This window comes from Hyaena hyaena, unplaced genomic scaffold, assembly GCF_003009895.1.
Source record: "Hyaena hyaena isolate Hyena2069 unplaced genomic scaffold, ASM300989v1 scaffold_431, whole genome shotgun sequence".
Classification (NCBI taxonomy): Eukaryota; Metazoa; Chordata; class Mammalia; order Carnivora; family Hyaenidae; genus Hyaena; species Hyaena hyaena.
Window position 1 is genome coordinate 1,145,856 of NW_024081055.1, and position 8,612 is coordinate 1,154,467.

Here is an 8,612-nt window from a genome sequence, read left to right on the forward strand (position 1 = left end):
TCAGCGTTCATTGCCATAGGCTGGCGTTTTGCTCAGCTGGATGTGTATTACTGTCATTAGAAGAAACGGCCAACTTAATCACACTGATTCTGTTTTGAAGGACAGACTCATAATTAAAACAACCCATAAAAATCATAATGAGGGGCGCCTGGGTAGCTTAGTCGGTTGAGCGTCCCACTTTCGCTTAGGTCATGATCTCGCGGTTCGTGGGTTCGAGCCCCGCGTCGGGCTCTGTGCTGACTGCCAGCTCGGAGCCTGGAGCCTGTTTCAGAGTCTGTGACTCCCTCTCTCGCTCTGACCGTCCCCTGCTCACGCTGTCTCTCTCTCTCTCTCTCCTAGAAATTAAAAAAAAAAATCATAATGAAACACAGAACTGGGAAGTCCCACACCTCATTCTGTGTTTTTGGTCCAACTTTGCTGCTGCCACACAACAGTCTTGTTGCTTTGAGACCCAGAGCGGGGCTGCAATGGAAGCCACCAGGGGCTGGGACGAGACCCGTGGCAGAGGAGAACTGGCGTTGAGAGTTCAATCTGCAAAGCCTGAATGCTTGAGAAGAGAAGGCTCTGGGCCACGCAGGCCAACAACCCCTATCCGCTGGTGTGGGCAGAAGGAATTGTGGCAACGCTGCAGGTTCCTAGAAGGGCAGACCACAGCCCTGACAGCGCACAGCCCCTTGTTTGAACCGGCGCTGCATCCCCTGCTTCTTCTCTGCACAGAATGCATAGAAAATATTGCTTGTAAGCAACTGCACCTGCACTTAACCCAGGACGCAGCTTATGGGCACAGCCCACCAGCCTGGAGGCTCTGTTGGCCAGATCCCACTGCCCATCCCTCCTCTCAAAGGGCTGAAGGTATCAGAGCTTCGCACATGAGAAATCGTTCCCGGTGCTAGAGTCTGGAAGCATTTGCTCCCTGAGTGAGGCCAGCGGACCACTGGATTGCAGCAGCGGGATGTGCTAGAAATGCTGACACTTAGACGCATTGAGTGTCATTTTATTTTTTTATTAAATTTTTTTAAATGTTTATTTATTTTGAGACAGAGCATGAGCAGGGGAGAGGCAGAGAGAAGGAGAGAGAGAGAATCCCAAGCAGGCTCCACGCTGTCAGCACAGAGCCCCACGCAGGGCTCCATCTCACATACCGTGAGATCACAACCTGAGCCGAAAGCAAGAGTCGGACGTTCAACAGACTGAGCCACCCAGGCGCCCAGACCCCTCAAGTGCCCTTTTTTTTTTTTTTTAATGTTTTACTTATTTCTGAGAGACAGAGAGACAGCATGAGCAAGGGAGGGTCAGAGAGAGAAGGAGACACAGAATCCAAAGCAGGCTCCAGGCTCTGAGCTGTCAGCACAGAGCCTGACGCAGGGCTAGAACCCACGAGCCGTGAGGTCATGACCTGAGCCGAAGCCGGATGCCCAACCAACTGAGCCACCCAGGCGCCCCTCAAGTGTTCTTTTAAACGAGCTCCCCAAGGCTGTCTTGTGGACACTGAAGTCTGAGAAGTGTTGGTCTACTCAGTCTAATGTCTGCCTCCTTTGTGTGCCCCATAAGGCCCTGGGAGAGCTCGGCCCTACTGACCTTCCCAGCCTCATCTTCCTCCTCATCTTCCTCCTCACCAGCCCAGCCACAGCTAGGTGTCTATAACTGCTGACTGCACTCTGTGCTCTCTAATAGGCTGTTTCTCTGCCTCAACTGCCCTATACCTGCCCTTCTGAACTCTTGCTTATGTCTCACCTGTCATCTGTCAATTTAGAAGTCAGGTGTGAGTCAGGGCGCACGGGGGGCTCAGTTGGGTAAGTGTCTGACTCCTGATTTTGGCTCGGGTCCTGATCCCAGGGGCGCGGGCTCAGGCCTTGCGTCAGGCTCCACCCTGACAGCACAGAGCCTGCCTGAGAGGCTCTCTCCCTCTGCCCCTCCCCTGCTCTCGCTCTCTCTAAATAAATAAATAAAATATAATAAATAAAAAAATAAAATACAACATAAAATAGAACAATAAATAAAATAGAATAAAATGGGTCACTAGCCCCAGCTGAATTAGGCAGAGCAAGACACTGGCCCTTTAGGGATACAGGAGTGCTGATGCATAGGGGCACATGTACCCCAATGTTCATAGCAGCACTCTCCACAATAGCTAAAACATGGAAAGAGCCTAAGTGTCCATCAACAGATGAATGGATCAAGAAGATGTGGTTTATCTATACAATGGAATACTACATGGCAATGAGAAACAATGGAATCTGGCCACGTGTAGCAACATGGATGGACCTTGAGGGTGTTATGCTGAGCGAAATAAGTCAGGCAGAGAAGGACAAATATCATACGTTTGCACGTATAGGAGGATTAGGAGGAACTTAACGGAGAAACAAGGGGGAGAAGAAGGGGGGAGATGGTGGGGGAGAGGGAGAGAGGCAAACCATGAGAGACTCTTGAATGCTGACAAAAACTGCAGACTGAGGGAGGGGGGGGGGGGGGGGGGATGGGCATGGAGGATGGCACTTGTGGGAATGAGCACTGGGTGTTATGTGGAAACTAATTTGACAATAAACTATTTGTAAAAAAAAAAAAAAAAAGACACTGGCCCTTTAGAAAGATACTTCTTCCTGTTGTTCTCAGGTCCTGATACCTGTTTACGGTCTCTTTTGTCCAGCAGACCGTGAACTCTCGGTGTCAGCAGCTCAGATTCACTCGTCTTTGAATCCCTAGGAGGTAACGCAGCACACGGTAGGTACGAAAGTCCTGCTTATGGCATACGTGCCCATCAGGGAATCATGTGGCCGTTTCTTCCAGAAACCTACTTCGTCTAAAAGCATCAGTGTGTATGATACGTATAAATCGTTTAACAATAATTCTGTGTGTATTCCTCTGATTTGTAGCCAGCTTCGTAAGATGCAAAATAACACATCAACCCATTTCTTCTCCCTCAAGCCAGATGTAAAATTATGGCCTGTCTTTGCAAGAGGTAATACATTTTCATTGTAATTAAATTATTGCAGAGAGAACTCACATGTGAATAAGCTATAGGAGAAAAAAACATCTTCAGACATGACCGCTCTCTACTAAATCACTGTTCAGTGCTTATTTTTTAAAAATGTAAGCCTAACTATTGATCACTCTCCTTCCTTAAAGGTACAAAGTCATCCTCATTCTAGCTGATCTGTATCCATTTCACACATTACATTCTCAAACAAAACAAAACAAAATCATGTACTCATGTCCTTTTTCTTCCGCAATAATTATAAACTTACCTCCACACACATCCTCAGCTGGCCTTCTCCACACATTAGCTTTTAAATTTTCATCTGGGGGCTCCTGGGTGGCTCAGTCGGTTAAGCGTCTGATTTCAGCTCAGGTCATGATCTCGTGGTTCGGTGGGTTCGAGCGCCATATTGGGCTCTGTGCTGACAGCTCAGAGCCTGGAGCCTGCTTACGATTCTGTGTCTCCCTCTTTCTCTATATCCCTCCCCCATTTTCTCTCTCTCTCTCAAAAATAAACATTAAAAAAATAAAAAATAAATCTTCCCCTGGATATGAGGGCCATTCCACTGTGTTCAGAAGATCCCCATAAAAGAAAGATGTTACAAAAGACCAATTACCCCCTAATGGCTGGACAATTACTAGTGTAATTTACCTAAGAATTACGGCCTGTGAGACCACATTGTGTGCTGAAAGCCAAGCAGATAGAGTTTCTTTCCTCTTCTGAGTTTGGGAAAGTGGGTAGGAAGGGAAGGATGTTACCTCTCTCAGGAGATGATGTGGGCATCCATCTATGAGAGGGAGAGCCTTGGGACAGGAGAGGGGGACGTGGTGGTGACATGTCCAAGCATGAAGAGTCCAAGCAGAGAGAGAAGACGACCCAACAGGTGGCTGCCCCCCAGCCCTCAGAAAACATGGAAGTGGAGGAAATAATTTCAAAATTTATAGAATAAAACTTAGCACAGATGACTGATTTAAAACTGCCAGTTTAGGGATGCCTGGGTGGCTCAGTCGGTTGGGCGTCCGACTTCAGCTCAGGTCACGATCTCACTGCTCCTGGATTCGAGCCCCCCATCAGGCTCTGCGCTGACAGCTCCGAGCCTGGAGCCTGCTTCGATCCTGTGTCTCCCTCTCTCTCTGCCCCTCCCACGCTGTCTCTTGCTTTCAAAATAAATAAACATTAGAAAAAAATTTTTAAATAAGAACATAAAACCCCTGGTTTAGGAAACTGCTTCTTTAATGCAGAGACTTACTATTAAAAAGAAAGAAAACATCTGTCACGTTTGCAAGATGGGCTTGAACAGAGCTTTGACCTGAGGCCCAGAGGCCCAGTGAGTAAACATGGCTCCTTCCGGGAGGCCCAGGGAGTGTCTCCAGGTCCGGTTCACAGCCTGAAGGAGACGTGGCTGTGCCTTAACTATCACGGGGTCTAAGAAAATAGCGTTCATCTCCCTTGTCCCGACTAGCCAGTCAGTCCCTAAAAAGCACGAACAGAAAATACAAGCCTGTCACTCTCTCCGAGAGTGCCACCATATTTTATAGTCCAGAAACTTCTGTGAAAATCTCCCTTCTCCTTTGAAACCTCAGAGACCCAGGAGTGAGCCACGTAACGTGCATCCTGATGTTACTCTTCCTGTATACTAATGCCCTTCCCTGTTCTCACAAGAACCGGGACACCGAATGCAAGGTCTATGCCCCCTCGGAGCATGGGCCGTAGGGAGCATGGGCCGTAGTGCTGTCTCCCGGTCCTGTCACCAAAGCGAAACTCTAAGAGATCCGATGCGGCAGAGTCCCTCCTCAAGCATCAAACCCATTTTTCTCTAACGGGGATTCACCTGCCCTTGAGGCTGAGGTGTTTCCCTGGGCCCTCCTGTCTGGAACCTTCTCTCTCCCCAACAGTACCACAGGGCCCTTGAGCAGGGACCCGGATCTTACTCGGTTTCAGATTTCCGGTGCTTCCATACAGAGTTAAGTGCTAGTTAACTCTCGTTGAACGGAATAGAAGTGAATTCCTCCAAGCCGGTTTCCCTGCACAGCCTTCGGCCCTGGTACTGGGAAAGGTAAACAGGCGGGGATCCCCGCCCGGCGGTGCCCTCACACTGGCAACTTGGAGGCGCCCTGCCCCGGGTCAGATCTCATTACTGGATAACACAGGAATCATAAAGTGCACCACCTGGGCCTGCAGGAAGGATGAGACCGGGGTACCCTTGTATGTGAAGTGTCCGGAGCTCTTTACAGGGTGCTTGGCTCAGGGTTTTTATGATAAAAGGACATCAGCCAGTAAAACCCCAGATAGGACGAGCCTTTACGATTGCCCCCATTTGTTTTGTCTTCTCAATAAACTTTTTATTTTAGAAGTTTTAGACCTCTAGAAAAATCGCAAAGATAGTATCGAGTTCCCAAACATGCCGCATCAAGTTTCCCCTATTTTTTTTAAGGATTTTATTCTGTTTTTTAACTCATCTCTACGCCAACGTGGGGCTTGAACTTACAGCCTCCGAGATCAAGAGTGAGTGAGCCAGGAGCCCCAGTTTTCCCCATTATTAACGTGTGACGTTAGTTGTGGTACATTTGCTACAATTAATTAGCCACTTTTAAAAAATATTTATTTTTTGAGAGAGCGAGAACAAGCCAGGGAGGGGCAGAGGGAGAGGGAGAGAGAATACCAAGCAGGCTCTGAGCTTTCTGTGCAGAGCCCAACTCGGATGCGTAACTGACCGCACCCAGGAGCCCCTTAATTAGCCAATATTAATGCATTATTATTAACTATATTCGATTTCCTTAGGTTTTACCTGGTGTCCTATCTTCTGTTCCAGGATTCCACCCACCCAGGGTAGCATATTACACTTTGTTGTCATGTCTCCCCTTGGCTGTGACAATTTCTCCGACTTTCCTTGTCCTTGAGGACTTTGACAGTGCAGAGGAGCACTGGTCAGGGATTTTGTATAATGTCCCTCAACTGGCATGTGTCTAATGTATTTCTCCATATTACATGGATTTGGGTTTGAGGAAGGAAGATCACAGAAATAAAGTGCATGCATTTTTATACCTTTTCCCTTCTTATTAAAAGGATTTTTTAGGGGCACCTGGGTGGCTTAGTCGGTTAAGCGTCCGACTTTCGCTTAGGTCATGATCTCGCAGTTCGTGGGTTCGAGCCCCGCGTCGGGCTCTGTGCTGACTGCCAGCTCAGAGCCTGGAGCCTGTTTCAGTCTGTGACTCCCTCTCCCTCTGACCCTCCCCTGCTCATGCTGTCTCTCTCTCTCTCCTAGAAATAAATAAATTAAAAAAAACATTTAAAAAGAAAATGATTTTTTAAATTGTTATTTCTTTTTGAGAGAGACAGAGCATGAGCAGGGGAGGGTCAGAGAGTGAGGGAGACGCAGAATCTGAAGCAGGCTCCAGGCTCAGAGCTGTCAGCACAGGGCCCGACCCGGGGCTTGAACTCACAAACCGCGAGATCATGACCTGAGCCAAAGTTGGACACTTAACCAACTGAGCCACCCAGGTGCCCCTACCTTTTCCCTTTTTAAACACCCCCCCCCACACAAGCTGTTATTACACTGACAGTGCCTGTCCAAAGCAAGGAAATGAGGCTTTATCCAGTGTGTATTAGAGGAGGTTGTTCTTTTCCTGTCGGACATCACTAACAGGAATGGCTCCTTAGCAAAATCTTCCATGGAGTAGAGCGTGGCCGCAGAGCCACAGCCCAGAGGCCCTCGGGGGCTTTTGACAGTGAGCTTAGCCGAAGGACCACGCAAGGGCGGCAAGCCTCTGGCATGGAAAACAGCTGGCGTTTAACCTGCCTGGCAGAAGACACCGCCTCAGGGATTTTATAAGCCTTAGTGAGCAAAAAAAGACTGGAATGCAGAACCGGTGATAAAAATATGGCCACGGTTGGTCAGAGGCGCCTTGTCCAGGAAACATGCGCACTCCCTGGGGAGCGCCGGCGGCCCAAAGTGGAGGGTTTATGACTAGGACAGATACCGGCAGTGATTAAGAGCCTGGGCTCTCTCCTGCCTCTGCTGCTGTCGCTCTCAGTGCCTTTGAGCCAAGTCATCCCACTGTGAGTGACTCAGGAGGCCCATCTCTGACAGGTGGATCTGATAGTGCCCACCTTGTAGAATTTCAGGGACACCAAATGGGATGATGTAATTAATGTCACATGGGGGCTGGGAGCAAATGGTCAAGGAATGAGTTCTTGAGGTGTTTTCGGTGCAAAAATGGGTTTTATTAAAGCCCGGGAATAGGACCCAGGGGCAGAAAGAGCTGCGCTGGGCCCCCTGGGGGACTCCGTCGGTTAAGTGTCTGACTCTTGGTTTTAGCTCAGGTCATGATCTCAGGGTTCTTCAGATCGAGCCCTGTGTCTGGCTATGTGCTGAGAGCGAGGACCCTGCTTGGGATTCTCTCTCCCTCTCTCTCTGCCCCTTCCCCAGTTGTGCTCACTTCCTCTCTCTCTCTCTCTTTCTCTCTCAAAATACATAAACATTTAAAAAAAGAAAGAAAGAAAGAAAGAGCTGCACTAAGATTGTGAGGAGGCATTGCTTATATACTTTTAAGTTGGGGAGTAGAGATAAAGGAAGTTTCTAAAGGGGCTGTCATATGTTAAGAAAACTTCCAGGATCCTGGGGGTCTGGATTTTGCTGAACTAAGGTTCCTTTTTGCCTCCTAGCAAAGCATAAACAGTGAGGCAGTTGGGAACTCCTAGAGGAATGTCACTCTGCCTGTCTCCATGTCTTGTCCCTGGGCCACAAGTCGTAAGGAAATCTCATTTTATCTACATTCCTTTTGCCTTTGTTCTCCTAGGCACTAATTCCCTAGAACAGCACATGACCCATAGTGAGCGCTCAAAACATACTAGTACCATTCTTATTATACCAAGATTGTGGAATAATCTGGCAGTCATCCTAAAGCTAAAACCCTAAGGCTCAGAAGGCTTCTGAGTAAACGAGTGGAAAAAAAATCGTATTTCTGGATAAAAATTCAGGACGTTACTTTCTTTTAAAAAAAAAAAAAAAAAAAAAGCTCATCTTACAACCCATCTCCCTGCACTTGCTGGCAGGTGGAGAAGGCTGGGGGTTAGGGTTTCTCCGGAGCATGGCTGAGCTCTACTTCCTCATGTTCTGTCCCACTTGATGTAAGCTTGGAATTATGTTCAGAGAGCAATTCACCAGGACTGTGTCGGCTGCACCGTCCAGGGCTGTGAAATGGAAGCAAGCCAGCTGGCCCACATCAGAACAGTGACCTTGGATATCAGCCACTGAGCCGGCAAGCTACTGACCTGCCAATCCAAACAAGCACCAACATTCCCTTCATCTCAGAGCCCTGGGAAGGACTAGAGGAGCTCAGGTACCTGAAAGTGCTTCATAGAATCTGTAAAGTGTGTTTTATTCATTCATTCATTTGGGAATTTATTTATGGTATATAATTTTCTAGTTTGTTTTAAATTCCAATGTAATTGACAGTATTAATTAGTTAACATTATTAATTAACAGTGTTCTGCAGTTTCGGGTATGATACAGTAATTCAACCATTCTATACATTACTCAGTGCCCCTGGCGAGAGAAGTGTGCTTTTAATGTCCTTTACCAATTTCACTCAACCCCCCCCCATCCACTTCCCTTTCAGGTAACCACCAATTT